This window comes from Trachemys scripta, chromosome 5 (genome assembly GCF_013100865.1).
Source record: "Trachemys scripta elegans isolate TJP31775 chromosome 5, CAS_Tse_1.0, whole genome shotgun sequence".
NCBI classification, from domain to species: Eukaryota; Metazoa; Chordata; order Testudines; family Emydidae; genus Trachemys; species Trachemys scripta.
In genome coordinates, this window is record NC_048302.1 from 52,867,001 (window position 1) to 52,883,297 (window position 16,297).

Sequence of the window (16,297 nt, forward strand, 5' to 3'; positions counted from 1 at the left end):
TAGGCCCATTAAACTCAATGTTGGGGGGGTGGGACAATGGATCAGCGTTCATGTCGCACTCCCTGTCAGTACTTGGCCCAAGCCAGGGAAGCTAACAATCCAACCAGCAGACCAAATTTGGTGATGAATCCTGCTCACGTGCCACCTGAGGCATGTTGTGCATTCGCTAAGAAGTTCAGTGTTCAGATGCTTCAAGTTAACTGTGTTTCTGGGTTGGGGCTGCTCAAACCCTTTCAGGATCATGTCCAATGCATTCAGAAATCCAGAGCCACTGGCTTCCTTGTAAAATATCTTGGGGTAGTGATACTGAAGTATCTGCCTGTTATAAAGAGAAATATACAGTTGGATATTATAGTAATTAGTCATTTTCAGAAATGAAAGTGAAGATGGATTTTCTGAACTGGGTAGCTGCTGGGTTATGGCTCCCTTAAATTCCAGTGGTGTCAACCTACCTTTCCCAATCAATGTCAAACAAGGCAGAATGGCACCTTTCATATTACAGATTGTCACTCCAGCATTAAATGACCATTGACTGTAATGGGAGGTGAGGGGGGAGGGGAGGAGATGGAAGGGAGAGAGAGAGAAATTTAGTCCCGCTGGAGCTGTTGCTTACAGCAGGAGTTGTGCCTGCTAGTTCCAGTGCTGAATTTGCCCCAGAGAGAGAGAAGCAGTATCTGAAAAGAAGTGAAATCTGAAAGAGAAAATAAAAAGAAGAAGCTATGCTGGCAGGGATCTGAGGGAGAAGAATCTACATTCTGGGCACAAATTCTCCCCACAGAAGGCCCTGATCTCCAGCAGATCTTCCAAGCCCCATGACAGGAGTGTGGGGAATGGCAACATCCCTAATGGAAGATTTTGGAGCAAACTCCCGAATGCCTATGTGGGTTCTTTTGTATAGGAACAAGTTTTACCCAGAAAAACCCTTAATTCCAGTACACATTCTACCATGCATTACTTCAAACCTGATTTGATACGCTGCCTGTGGGATTATCCAGTGCAATGGCTATGCAGTTTTCTAAGGATATTCATTTTGTATTTGGTCCATTTAGAGAAATCAGCAGCAGCCGCACCAGGCCTTCTTTAGGCATTCCAGCAAGCCTGAAAGAAACAATAACATAGTGGCAGAATTATCCTGGAAGTATTTATATATCAATATAGCTTAAGAGTACAACTTATTTGTTTTAGAAGGGTTGTTTGTTCTAATCTTCCTAATTAGGAGTGATTGTCTTTATTGCTTTAAAGCCGTATGCCATAGTAAGACCCAAAATCATGTTTAATACGTATCTTAAAAACTGCAATGAGAAGTGCAAAGTAAACACTTATGTTTTGATTAGCTTCATTCCATGTTATGTGTCAGAACAAAAGCTTTTAAAAACATTGGCCCTACTGTATTGTAGGACCTATCTATAATTATTTCAAAACACAGAGAAAGAGGCAGACAGAAAAGTAATGAATAAAATATGTTTTTAAAAAAACCCAAATGAATAAAATGTTTAGATATTATAAACCAAGCACTTTTTTGTAGAGCTAGTTTCTTTTAAATCCAGCATATTTATAAGGGTACCCTGCTTTAAAAAAAAAAAGCTGTATATAAACTAGATAGCATACATAGCTGCTCTGTTTAGAAAACAGCAAAGTACCATGTAAAAAAGTCTCTGTTTAGTCAGCCCACCCACTATGAAAAAAAAAAAAAAGCTGACATTTAAAAAACAGGATATACTGAACAGTTTTTACCATTGTGCCCAGCAAATCTGATAGGGCTTTCTATGTAAATACTACTTCTACGCTGATGGCCCGACCCTACAAGCTGCCAGGCACTGGGGAGTTGAGGGTGCTCAGCATCTTGTAGGATCAGGACCCAAGTTAAAACAGGACGATAAGGGGCTGATCTTCCTTTGCAAAAAGGCCTTTTTACACTGTCAGGTCATAGTGTAAATGAGAATCAAGCCCCAGATGTTAGAAAAATACAAGGCAGTCTCACATTTCTGTACAGTAAATCTCTTCAATGCTACGTAGGATGGACTTACTGATAGATCAATACAGAGGTTAAAATAGCACTGAACAACAGAATCAAGTTCATAAAAACACCAGAAACATTTTAATAATGTTAAATAAGATCTTCAGAATAGGGATCATATCTTCCTATATGTGTGGACGGTGCCTAGCACAATGGAGCCCACACCCCAACTGGGGCCTATGGTCATTACTGCAATACAGATAATAAATATATTTATTATTAATGTCACTCATTAAACAACACTTGCTCATATATATGAGGTTTGGGTTCCTAGGTTGGAATTGTCTTGATCTGGTTTGTGATGTCATCTATTTAATGATCCAATCAGTTAATGGAGTCAAACTACAGTGCTTCATACTCTCCTGAGTACATGTGCCTGATAGATGACAATCCACCTCAGAAAACAATTCAACACACTCTGCTCTGAACAATCATGGAATCCCAGAGTAAGAACTCCTAGTTCAAGGCCCTGGGAGAATGGAAAGATGTAATACTTTATAAAACACAATTAAAGGTAATACTTTATGAAACAAACACAAAATCAGTTTTGCAGTCAAGTCCCTCTCCCCCAGCTTGCCTTTTCCCCTGATTCCTGAAGTCTCAGAAAATGACCTAGTGATATAAGCATGGGTGCACAACTAGGAGTTCTGAGTGCACTACTTTCTTCAGAAAGAGTGCTGACAAATAGGTGTGGTTAACAGATAAGGAACAGCCTTAAACAATTGCAAGAATACAAACAAAGAAGTAACAACAAGCTGTGCGCTTTTGAAAAACACACCGTTCAGGGCATTTGAATCTTGCAAAAAGTAAAATCCAGTGCCAGGGATTCCCCCTGAGGATTCTCTGAACTAGACAGAGGTTGCAGGAGACTCCACTGGGGCACTCAAAAATACAGCCATTGCACAGATGTGTGTCAGTCTGGCATCTCAGAGTATTTTCAGGAACAGGGCCACACTGTAAGCCAACATCAGGCATCCCACTTCAGTGCCTCACAGTTGGAGCTGGGTGAAATTTTTCAACTGAAACTTTTTTCCATGAAAAATGCAGCTATGGCACAAAACATTTCACAAATTTGTGTCCATTTAGCCATATTGTTTTGGTTTAAAAAAAAAATGCAAACCTAAAAAAAAATTCAGACCAAATCATTTTCCATCAATGACATGTTTTGAAATTTCCTTCAATGTTATTTTTTAAAGTTTAAAAAAAGCTCAAAAATGAAAGGGCACCTTTTATGTCATGTCAAACAAAATCTTTCCTTCAACCTAATTTTTTTTTTTTCAGATCTGCCAGTGAGCTGAAAAATCAGTTATTCTCACAGCTCAAATTAAAACAGTATTAATTGTCTGAGTTGCTGACCAAAGCAAGCCAGGAAAAGCTTCTCTAGACTAGAACAGGGGCCTAGATTCAAGGCACAAAGGAAGCTGTGCTGTGGATTCCCCAGGATTTTTCCTTCTCTTCCCTGCCAGGGGAGCGTGTATAGGGTGGAGCAGTTGGGATGGCCAACAGGATGAGAGTGACAGATTGCAAAAAGCTTCCCTCGCAGTGCTCTCCAAAAAACCATGCTATGAGGAATGCTGGGTCCTCTCACTGAGCTGTCACCTTCTCTCAGTATTGCTGAAAGGGTGGGAACAACAGGCTGCAAGACCAAATGTTCCCCCTTTCAGTTAACACTTTGTAGAGCTGTAGAGAGCTTCACCCTTCAGAGAAGCACTAATGGTGAAATCCCTCACACAAATAAGACCCACCCAGCAGGCACCTATGCTAAGGATATATTTTCTAAAAATATTTGGACTTCAAAATTGACATATCCAGAGGGTACCTGTTTTCAAATGATAATTTCAATAAAGGCAGAAAGAATAACAACTAAAGAGTCTTCACTAATAATGCTCCATGGTTAATAAGGTCAGTAGTAGCCTGTCAGGAATGAGGGCCTGCAACCAGGCCTGGGATCAATGAGCGCCGCAGAATTGCCGACAACGACCGGGAGCGTGGAAGGACCCCCGCCTAGGGCACCAAAAACCCTGGGAATGGCATCACCTCTTGAAGGGACCTCGGTTCCCAGTCCAGGTTCTCATTGACCATAAGAATCTAGACTACCTCTGGACAGCCAGGCACTTCAATCAACACAAAATCCACAGGTTTCTCTCTTTTTTTGCCTGATTTGACTTTGTTGTAACTTATCACAGAGGGGCTAAAAATGGGAAAGCAGATGCCCTTTCCTGCTAAGAGGAGTACCTTGAGGTTAGTGAAGAACTTCCCTCCATGTTTCTTAAGGTGTCCAAGTTTGTCAATGGGTCAGTTGAGAGCAATCTTATGTTGTCCATCCATTCTCAGCTGCTCCCAGATGCCTTCATGACCCAGATCTGTCAGACTCAGAATAATGCATATGCCCAGTTGGGCTCCAAATTCAGGCTGCAGGATGGTGTCTTCTATCACAAGGATTGTATTTACATTCCAGAGGATCAACCTAGACTCCATGTCCTGATGCCTCTCACTGGTCACTTTGGCCAGTCCAAGATGTGGGGCCTAATATAGATTCATAGAATATCAGGGTTGGAAGGGACCTCAGGAGATCATCTAGTCCAATCCCCTGCTCAAAGAAGGACCAATCCCCAGACAGATTTTTGCCCCAGATCCCTAAATGGCTCCCTTAAGGACTGAACTCACAACCCTGGGTTTAGCAGGCCAATGCTCAAACCACTGAGCTATTCCTCCCCATAATTAATGGGGATATCCCATCTCCTAGAACTGGAAGGGACCTTGAAAGGTCATCAAGTCCAGCCCCCTGCCTTCACTAGCAGGACCAAGTACTGATTTTGCCCCAGATTCCTAAGTGGCCCCCTGAAGAATTGAACTCATAGCCCTGGGTTTAGCAGGCCAATGCTCAAACCACTGAGTTATCCCTCCCCCACCAAGCTATCCCTTTCCCAATATCAAGGAGTCTGGTGGCCTGGCCTACATGCATAGCTCAAGAAGTATGTATGTTCCTGTAACCTTTGCTAGTGAACAAAGACCCTGCACTCAAAACCACTTGGCCTTCTCCAGCCTTTGCCCATTCCCCCTCAACCAAGTAAACACCCTTTATTAGGGAGCTGCCTCTCCCTCATGGCACACAGTGATTCTAGCTGTGGTTGATCTCCTAACTAAAATGGCACATTGTTCTGTGCCACACCATCCCTACTACTCTGGAAACAGCACACCTCTTCCTGGAAAACATCTTCCACTATAATGGGCTACCAACTGGTATCGTGTTGGATTGCAGTCCCCTGTTCATCTCCCATTAAGCTATGTTTCTACAGCTTCTCAGCATAGTCTCTCACTTCATCTGCCTCCCACCCAAAGACCAGTGGGCAAACAGAATGACACAACCAGATTGTAGTATAGTACATACACTGTTTTCTTGAATTACCACCACAAGAACTGGTTTTCTCTGCTTCACTACACAGAATTCACTTATAACAATGCAACCCATGCCTCAACCCAACAAAGCCCATTCTTTGTGAACTGCAGTTGTGCTCCTTGGTTTCATCCTCATGTACACATGAACTCCCAACTACCACAGCTGCAGACTGGGCTGCTCATCAGCATGAAATACATCAAGAGCTCAAGGAACAATTGAAGTCTGCAAGGGAAATTTACCAGAACCATGCTTACCTGAGCCAGCAGACAGCCCACAGCCTACTTGTGGGGAACAAGGTCTGGCTTTCTACCTGGAACCACAAATCAGCCTGCCCATCAGCCTGCCCATCAGTACCTGGATCCATTCAAGATCTTGGAACAGGTCAATTCTGTAACTTTAAGCAGCTACTACCCACTTCGTTCAAGATCCATCCAGTATTTCACATTTCCCTCCTTAAGTCCCATACTGAGACTACATTCCTGAATCACTCCAATCATTTGGTTGCTAGAAGAATGCTTATTCCAACAAATCCTTGATTCCTGGTGAGTTAGGAAAAAACCCAGTACCTGGTGGACTGGGAGGGCTACTTCTAGACAACTGATCTTGGGAACCGATTATAAACATCCGCACCTTGGACCTGCTACAGGACAACAGGAGAAACCAGGCCCTAGGAAGCATCCTCGAAGGGGAGATCCTGTCAGGAATGAGGGCCTGCAACTAGGCCTGGGATCAGCTAGTTAACTGCAGCTGAAACTCCTAATTGGCCAGATCTCCTGATTGACTGAGCGATGTTGCCAGGACTGCTCTTAAGCCTAGCAGTAGCACTTGACCAGTGGTTGCTCATTGCACTTGCCTGCATCTCTGACTTTTTTCCTGTGTCAGCCTTGTTACAGCCCTGCCCAAACTCTGCTCCTGCCATGCGCCAACTCTGCCTCAGTCCGGTCCCAGCTGTCCTCCTGGTTCCTGACTCCAACAGCTGCATCTCTAACCACTAGGCTTGACTGCTCACAAACTGGTCCATGACCCATCCTAGCTAGAGAATGAACAGTTAGCTTCTGAATATACCGGAAAAAATAGATCCATTTTAGCCAAGGAGACATGTATTGAGTAACTTATTTCTGGTAACAGCATTTTGAAGCATTTGAAAATGCTGTAAAACTATATCAGAAATTCCAGCAAGCACAGGAAATTCCAGCAAGCAAAAGATTCTTACAGTCAGTCTTCACTGTCACGGAAGTATGAGATATTGTTTCCACCTCAGGTTGCATTAAAATCTCTCAGAACCTGGCTGTTTGTTTGATAGTACAAACTGGAATTAATTAACGTATGACTCAGATAACAAGTGACTTTATTACTTGCAGATTCCGTGTTGCATCGGAAGAAGCAATCATACTGCTATTAAACTATGTTTAAAAGTAGTGGCCAGGTTCACATGAAACAGAAGAGTCAACTTATTTAATTTTGTGTTTCATCGTTATCGATTTTTATTATGTTCCATGACATCGACATTTGTATTTCAGTTGGGTGCAGTGACAGAGCCGAGAACCAGCAAAATAAATTCAAGTGTCATAGAAAAAATGATTATGGTTCGCATGAAGATGACTGAAAATAATATTTAAAAACCCACAATCAGTGTAAAGGATCCAGAAATAGATCTTGATGAACCCCTGACTCATCCTGAATGGGCTTTTAGAAATCTGGGAATAAACCACATTATTTTTCACATATGGGTTGTCACTAGAGCTGGGTGAACAATTTAAACAATCTATTTGATTAATTTAATCCTTCTTCCTGTTTGCAAATTGTCTGCAGACTGTGGAGAACCAAATACTCCAACTGGTGACTATAGTCCTGGGCAGGCCAAAATCTGCTTAGAGTAAAGGTTTGCACAGCCCCAATGTCGTACAGCTATGCAAAACAATCTCCACTTCTGCTGCCAGTGCAATCGGTGTTCTGTATTGGAAGACAATACAATAGTATCTAGGCAGACACATATCATCCATCTGTGGGACCCTAGAGTCAGATGACTATTCTGGAAAGGAACGCTGGTCTTGTGGTTAAGCACTGGCCTGGGACTCAGGAGACCCAGAATCAATCCCCAGCTCTTTGGTAGACTTTGTGTTTGTCCAATAAGTCACATAACCTCTTTGTGCCTTACGCCACCATCTATAAAATGCTTTCTTTGCCCCATTCTTTGCCTGTCTTATCTATTAGACTGCAAGGTCTTTGGGATGGGGATGTTGCTTACTATATATTTGTGCAGTGCAAAGCATAACGGGGACTCAGCTGGGGCCACTAGGTTCTACAATAATAATAATTAATAATAATTAATAATCCTTAAGCTGAGGGGCAATGGTGACAAGCTCAAAGTCCTTCAAAAAGACCTCTAAGGTCCTAGTCTACCTCTGAAAAAACTGCCTCTTTCATACAGCTGTCGGGGATCGATTTATTGCGTCTCGTCTAGACGCGATAAATCAACGCCTGTACTCCACCTCGGCGTAAGTGGAGTTGACGGGGGAGCCACGACGGTCAACTTGCCACTGTGAGGATGGCCAGGTAACTCGAACTAACATACTTCGCCTTCAGCTACACAAATAGCATAGCTGAAGTTGCGTATCTTAGTTTGAACCCCCCAGCTCGTGTAGCCCAGGCCTGAGTAGGATGTCTCTGGCTTGTGCTTACCTCACTGTCCTATCAAAAGTGTTCAGCTACTCTGCCAAGTAGTCTTTATTTCCAGTGGTTTCATGTTCATCTCTTCCTCCAGCAGGCGGGAGTATATACTGTATTTATAAATCTGGGGAACATGTATGTGTCCACTAGAAGCTGAGGAGAGAAAGGCGGAAATTTTCATGAATTTTTATTGAACTTTTTTTGTCTTTTTTGAACTTTGACTGTCAATACAGTTGGTCAAAAATATATGCCATTAACTGGAGCTGATTTAAATATTTCACATGAAAAATGGCCTTTTTTAAAGCCACAACTGTTGTGTAAATGTTTTGACATTATAGAAACTTTCTGTTTTATGAGAAATTTTCCACAATATTTTAACCCATTTTAACTAAAATTTTTACCAAAATCTTTTTGATATAATTTTCAATTTCTTTTCATTTACAGATATTTGTGTGTATACACACACACACGCATATGTAAATTATACAGTGAAAAACTGCATAAAAATTGGTACATTTCAGACCCTGCAAAACAGAAATAAATTGAAATTTTCAAAAAATTTCTGACAATCTCTACAGTTAATTCAATATATTCAGCGCCCCGTGCTTTAGGCAGCCATGGAATTTGCAGCAGAACCCATGCCAGGATATATATAATAGTTGCTACTTCTCAGATACACAGCAATGTGTGCTGATAAATGACCTTGCTGCTGCTACTTTTGTTTAGGGTATTGCACTGCTTGCTAATGAACATGTAATCAGTGGCTGGACAATTGTTCCCAGCCAGGTTCATCTTCCTTACCCTCACGACTCTCAAGTGTATGCCATATGGCTCTTTTCATTCCTCAACAAAGTTTTGCAACAGGCTTTTTTAGAAAAATGGGAAAAATATGGCTAGGCATCTGCCATATGGATTAGCATCAGCCACCAGCTGCCAGAAGCCACAGCCTTCTACATTTTACTTTTTGTTAACAGAGTGCCAAAACTGAAACATCCATTGACTCAAGGCACATTGCAATACACAGCAACAGCAGGTGAATAGATTAGTCAGAATTCTTCCTGATATCCTATGTATAGCGCATTTCAGTGGCTGCCCTGTAACTCTTTAAACAGGGAAAGTGTGTTTTCCCCACTGCTGGCTGGTGTGAAAGAGGGACAGGGTCATGGTCTTGTCCTCACTCAGGCCCACCCCCTTTGGAGACACCAGCACCACTGGCTGTACGAACAAGGACCAGTGACTCTGCTCCAAGGCCTCATTGTGGCTGGCCCTCCAAAGGGGCACAAAGGTGGGGAAGGCTTCTGAGGCCCTTACCTTTTCAGCCACACTGTGGACCTAAACTCAATTCAAGACCAAAACTCAATTTTCTGTCATCACTTTGACAAAACTTTTAGAGAAGATAAAACATGGCCTATACGAGAATATACTGAATGATATGACAGATGCAATACAGCACCTACAATAGATTGTGCTAGAGAAGATGGCCAGCATGAGGAGGAGTTTTATACATGCCACACTGATATTTTATCCCAATGTGATGCTTCCAAAATATCTTTTATGAAATAGGTAAAGAGGAAACCCCACCAACAATGAAGAGAGAAGCAAAGTATCTTAATGTTAAACTTGAGGACGCCTCAGTAAAATGTAGTAACTATCATCTTATATCTTTGCTAAATGTGGTCTTGAAAATATTTACTAAATTGCTAACCACAAGACTAAACAAAAGCATTACCACCATTGTAAATCAAGATCAAGGCAGTTTCATGCCCGGCAGAAAGGCAGCTGGTAAATTAAGAGGAGTGCTATATATATTATGAGAAGTGAGAGATGATGACGATACAATTGCTGCCGTTTCTTGAGATGCTGAAAATGCATTTGATTCTGCAGGATCAAATGCTGCTATCTATAATATGCCCTTAGTGAGCTTTGTTTTGGATTAAAATTCAGAAACCTAATTAAAACAATTTACTTTCACCCATTAGCCTTAATCCTTATGAATGGCTTACTGTCTTCTCTGGTTATTTTACTGAGAGGCACTTGACAAGGATGTCCTCTCTCTCCTATCCTTTTTTGCACAGGCTTTTGAACCTCTAGCCATCTCCCTATGTGGAGCAGAACAGAAATGCCAGGGGTACTGAGAAAGGATTTGACATCCATAAACTATTGATATCTGTAGGAGACATTCAACTGTATATTAAAAGCCCTAATAATTGAGTGGCGAAAACCTGCGAAGACATATCTGGGTCTGATTCTCAGTTACAGTAAGGCCCTTTTACACTACGTTGTACACCCACGTTAGGGCCACGGTGACACTGCCGCAGTGGTGTGAATGTTCCTAATGAAGCAAAGGGGATTTAAAAAAACACATAAGCGCCTAACTCCCATTGAACTCAATCCTCAGGGTTTTTTAAAAAATCCCACTCTGCACCTATCTGCATATTTAGGTGTCTAAATAGCTTTAAAAATCTGGCCCTTAATGTAAATGAGCCTCAGGCACATGGAGTTCTGTAATTCGAGCTGCCCGATACATCAAATAACTGAAGTTCTTCCAATTTCAGAATGTTGTCCCGGAACACTACTTAACACCTGGCATTTAAACTATGAGCTGCTTTTTTAAAGTGTGCAATATTTACCAATAAAGCTGAACTGTGACCAAAAAAAAAATACGGCCAAGGACAATTTTAACAAAAGCAAAGAAATACGGACACCTTCTAAAACTCAGCCTTTGGAGGAGACCTTGAACCATTAAGATAATTACAGTTACACCATTTAACTACTTCTTCCAACTGGGAGCAATACACAGCCTGTCTGTATGCTGCAAACAAATAGACATCTGTATAGACTAGAATAATTTCATGCACTTCTGAAGAAATGTGCATGGATTCCCATGTCGAAGGAACCCTGTCTATTTTATGAGCTTCCAACGGAAAACCCTAGCAGTCAGTTCAAGATGCTAAAGGTAGCAGAGCAAGGCACTTCAACAGATCTTCCTAGATCCATATGGATCCCTGGTGATCCATGGATTTAGTAGGGGGATCGTGTGGCTTTTTCTATACTTCACTCCTTCATAGAAGATTTCAAGAAAAATTTCCAAGAGATTTGTGACACTTCCCAGAGTTCTGAGGGCTGTGAGGCACCTGACCACCACCTGCCCTTAACATAAAGAAGCCTTGTCTGTGCCTCCCTTGGGTCAGCTTCCCAACTCCACTGGCCACAGGCAACACAAGCACTCCCCTCACAGGCCCTGCTGTCACCTTACAGGTTAGCAATTGGCACGCTCCAACCTTCGAGCCCTCTGGGGGTCTCCTTGGAGCATCCAACCCTCAATCCACTGAACACCTGCAGTATTCAGATTCACAGTTTCCAAAGAAACAGTACACCCCAGCTTACCAGTTCCACCTCAGATCACTGCTCTGCTTAACAAACAGCACTTAGATACATTTATAGGGAAATCAAGTATCAGTTTATTTTAAAAAGCACAGAGATTCAAGTAGTAGCAAGTAGAAGTAATGGAAACAAATGGCTACATATAGAATAAAACCATAGCACCCATTCTAAAGCCTAGACTTAATTAACTAGATACATAAAAGTCTTGCTCACTGTGGTATCCCAGTAACTTGAAGACCACTCAGGTTTAAATGCAAACGAGAACAACCTTTATTCCAGGGGTCTGACCGGCACCCACTTTAGATTTCTATTCCAAAGAACCCTCACCAGGGCCCCTCCTCTTCCTCCTCCTGGCTCCACTTCCTGGTTACTTAAAGGACCATCACTTCATTAGCAGCCATTCCCAAATACTGCATGTTCCTTCTCCAAACACTTTTTTTGTACAACCATACAACAACAAATTATACAACTTGAACCTTCAGAATTCCAGTAATTCCTCTGGATGCTATACCAGCATGAGAGCCCACAGGAGCACAAAGGTTTATGTGTCACCATGGGACACCAGCAGCTGGTGGAGGCAGGGTTGGAAGAAAATCAGAGCTACTATTGGAACAGGCAAAACCTCTGTTAGGGCAGGCAGTACCTATTTAGCTGCTGATAGTGTAGTGGGGCTTTCCAGACCTGCTTCACCTATAATGGGCTCCCGTACCTGGACTAAATTACTGATATGCCAATGGGATCCATGGTGCAATTTGTATTTTACTGCTTCTAGACACTGCATAACCTGCATTGGAAGTGAAAGCTGTGGCCCAAACTTGGACCCCCCCCCATGTGGTTTGCGTACATTTACCGATTGTCTCACCACCAGGGTCTTCATCCTAGCCCTCTGTTTGTCATTGGTATAACCTTTTGAGTGTGTCTGATACATCTATATGTGGTTGTTAACCTTCCATGATCCTATATGCCTGGGATCTTTAAGAAAGGGGAACAATAAGTCTAACGGTAAGCACAATTCTCGCCCCAGCATCAGCAAAGCTGGGGACTGACCTGACGCTCTCTGGGGAACAGCCCAGTAATGCTGTAAAACTGAGAAGAGAGCTTGGGGAAAGGGCAAACCCTGGGCCAGATGAGTATGAAGCCTGTTCATCAACGTGAGATTAAATCTCTCTACATGCCTGTACAGATATGCCAGATCTCTTTATCTGCCAGGAATTGGGTGAAACAAACTGTAGTCCATTATCAGTAATTATTGTGTGGGGATAACCCTATCTAGAGAACCATTCCTGCAGCCGACCACAAACAACTCATGCTGTTACTATGCTGCTAGCTGCTACCTCTGGCCATTTGGGGAAAAAAATTGTAGATTACTAACAGAAACCGCTGATGCTGTGAGGCAGAGCTTATTTCTCTGCATATGTCTAGCTGTATGGACTGCCACAGCCCAGCAGCACTGGGGTAGGGATCCTGGCTGGCTTATAGGATTTATCACTAAGGAAGCCTGGTTCACAATTTCTGACCAGCTCTTCAATGTGACAATCAGTCAGTCAGTTCCTGGCCAGTACGTACCACACCAAGGTGCCCTTTGTGGCAGTGGCCAGCACCTCTGCCTTCATGACCCCTGGTACTGCCATCTGGGAGTCCTGAAGTAGACCATGATCACCCCTAGTGACAATTCATATCTCACGTGAAAAAAAGGTCCATATAAACTCGAACAGTTTTTGGCCAATCCTGATGAACATATTTGAGAACTTCTTGTAACAGTACATCCTGGGGCAGTGCTTTTAACAATGATTTGGGAGAGATAAGAGAGATCAGTTAAGGAGTAATTATCCTCTTCCTGGCTCCTAACCCCCCCTTTCTGTGGATTTGTTATGTAAAGCCCAGGATAGGTGATCAGCCATCTGACTTGAGTTTACCCAGATAGGACTTTATTGAGAAGTTGTACTGATGTAGGGCGATCAGCCCATCTATGCATATGAAGGAGTTGGTGCCATGACATGGCTTTAACAGTGTGGTTAATGCCTGGGGTCAGTTTGTAATGTGAAAGTGTGGCCAAACAAATAACGATGTCACCTTTCACACATCCATATGCATTCTAGGGCCTCCCACTCCCCTGCTGAGTATTTCTGCTCAGCTGAGGAGAGCACGTTGGAGGTGAATGCCAATGGGTGTTCCACCCCCTGGAGGATCTAGGAGAGCCCAGAACAGAGAACTACAACTGAGGCATCACACTTGACAAAAGTAGGGGCTCATTAGGTGAGTGTGGGAACTGATGCAGTACATTTTTTGAGCTGGCATTCTGCCTGTGAACACTCTGGAGTCTAATTCCGGACCACAATGCTGCATAACAGGTCCCATAAAGGTGCAGTGAACAGAGCATAATCTTGCACAAGATTAAGGTAATAGTTAATTAACTGAAGAAATTATAGGAGTTCTGACTTGTCTGTGGGGTCTGATAGTTGAACAATGGCATCCACACTGAACTGCAATGAAGTGATTCCACAGATGATGACCTATAAAATCCAGTTGATCCTGATGAAACGCATACTTCTCCATGTTCAGGGTCCTTATATCAGGTTACTATTGCATGTAGGGAAGAATCATGGTCAGAACAAGATGATCCATGAACCAAGATGATCCATGAACCAGGATAGAGGACCACTCCAGGAATGCCTGCTAACACCGAGGCCATGACTTTTTGGAAACAGCTAGGGGCCAAATATAAACCAAAAGGCATCCGTTTAAATCGAAAGCAGCCTATATGGTTGAGAAAAGCAGTGAGGTTCCATGAGTAAGGGGCTAATGATACCAGGAGATATCCCTGGTGTAGATTCAATTTAGTGAACAGAGGTGAACCATGACCTTAGTCTGCCAATTCCTCCATAGTCAGTAGAAGATAGCAGCCAGGTCTGATTGCCTTGTTCACTTGGCTTAAGTCCACACATAAGCATAGTCCCCCTTCTTTCTTTTTTGCAACAAGGTTTGACACTTACAGTGAAGAGTCAATTGTGTCTATAATGTCCTCCTTGAGCAAGCGAGAAATCTTTGTGGCTATGCCATCCTTTAACACCAGGGGAGGTTTGCAGAATGGTTGTATAATTGAGGTGGTCAGTGGATCCACCTATGGACGATGCTCTTAGCTATGGAAACAGCCGTGTCCAGAAAAGACCTTGGGGAGTAGGTCTCTCTGATTGTTCCCCACAAGGTGGATTTCTGTGTTCTGCAAGTCTAATACATTAAAGCCCAGTGCCCAGAACAGATCCAGCCTGAGAAGGTTGGCCCCAGAATGGGCCGTGTAAAATGGGAACACTTCCACTTCTTGTTGATGATACATCATGGGAAGATCCACGATTCCCAGCAAAGTGTTTTTCACATTGCCCCATATCTGGATAGTGTGAACTGTGCTGATCGCAAGGAAAAACAGGCAAAATATCTATGGTATGTTGTGTAGTTTATGAGTGTGACTCATGCTCCAGTGCTCACTAGCAGCATTTTCTCCACACCCACATGGTAGGGGCAGATTTTAAAAGTCTCCTTTTGTCACTGAGTTGATCCCGTCCTCCATGGAATCTTCCTCCATCCCCTGGTCATCCATATAGGAGACAACTGGGGCACAGTGACACCATCTGGCAAATTGGTTACGTTTTACACATCAACAGCACCTTTGTGCCTGGGCAAGATGCTCCCAGAGCCCCTGACAGTGATGGGCTGGGCCATAATTGCTGCAGTGAGGTGGCTGCAGCAGTGGATGGTGCGAATGATGTTTCCAAAGAAGAAGAACCTGGAAAGGTCTGGGTCTAAGAAAGGGACTGAGCCGCTTGGGTTGCAAGTTCAAATTGACAGCCAACCTCCGCTGCCCTGTGGAGTGTCAGGGAATCTGGTTCCATCAGGAGGCGCTCCCATAGGTCTGGGAACAAAATCTGCTCCATAAACTGATCCTGAATCATGTCATCAGTTAAAGGTACAAATTTGCATGTAACTATTAGGTCCCAGAGGCTGGCTACATACTGGAGGACCAACTGCCTGGGGAGCTGTTTTTCTGCTGAAACAGAATACATTTAAGCATAGCATTGGGTTTAGGGTGAAAGTGTGCTGCTAGTGCCTTTAGCACTTCCTGATATGATGTGCCCTTCTACAGAGTGGAGAAGATCAAGAAGTCTTTGGTACCTGGCACATGGAATAGGAGTGCACACTGGAGAGCTTCATATGCCGCTCCCAGACCAGCTAACATCAAGTATCCATCGAATGCTGCAATCCCATCTGCTCCATGGCAAGGGTGGGTCCCATGATAGCATCAGGAATGGGGCAGGTGTGGTCGCAGAGGCTGGGAATAGCATGGTAGCTGGGGGCATTCTTGGATCTGACATTCTCCTCGCCACTGTGTTATCCCAATAACTTGAAGACCACTCAGGTTTAAATGCAAACAAGAACAAACTTTATTCCAGGGCTTTATTGGCACCCGCTCTAGGTTTCCCTTCTACATGGTCTTCACCGGGGCTCCTCCTCCTCTTCCTCCTGACTCCACTTCCTGGTTTCTTAAAGCAGCCACACTTCATAAGCAGCCATTCCCATATACTACACTCACCTATACTCCGTGCTGTGCTTTACAATCAGGCAGGCTGTGAGCTTCCTTTCATGAGACAAGCACACTGTCAGTTTGCATCCTAGGTGAAAGAGTCCATGTGTCTCTTTGCACCACAAGACATACCAAACCAAACCTTCCTTTTTATTCATAAACAGGGAAGCCCCTCCTGTTTGTTTCATGCTATAGATTTCTTCTCATGTAGATTTCACAATCTCTTAATTTTCATCTGACTCAGTATGCA

General features: G+C 43.2%; 1 long non-coding RNA gene across 1 annotated transcript in view; it reads right to left on the reverse strand.

Moving 5' to 3' along the window:
- Positions 1-962: 962 nt before the first annotated feature.
- LOC117878608 overlaps positions 963-16,297 on the reverse strand; it is a 38,582-nt gene continuing 23,247 nt past the window's right edge. Inside the window, exon 6 of the long non-coding RNA XR_004646023.1 lies at positions 963-1,098. This is a non-coding gene — a long non-coding RNA (uncharacterized LOC117878608). The remainder of the gene's footprint in view (positions 1,099-16,297) is intronic.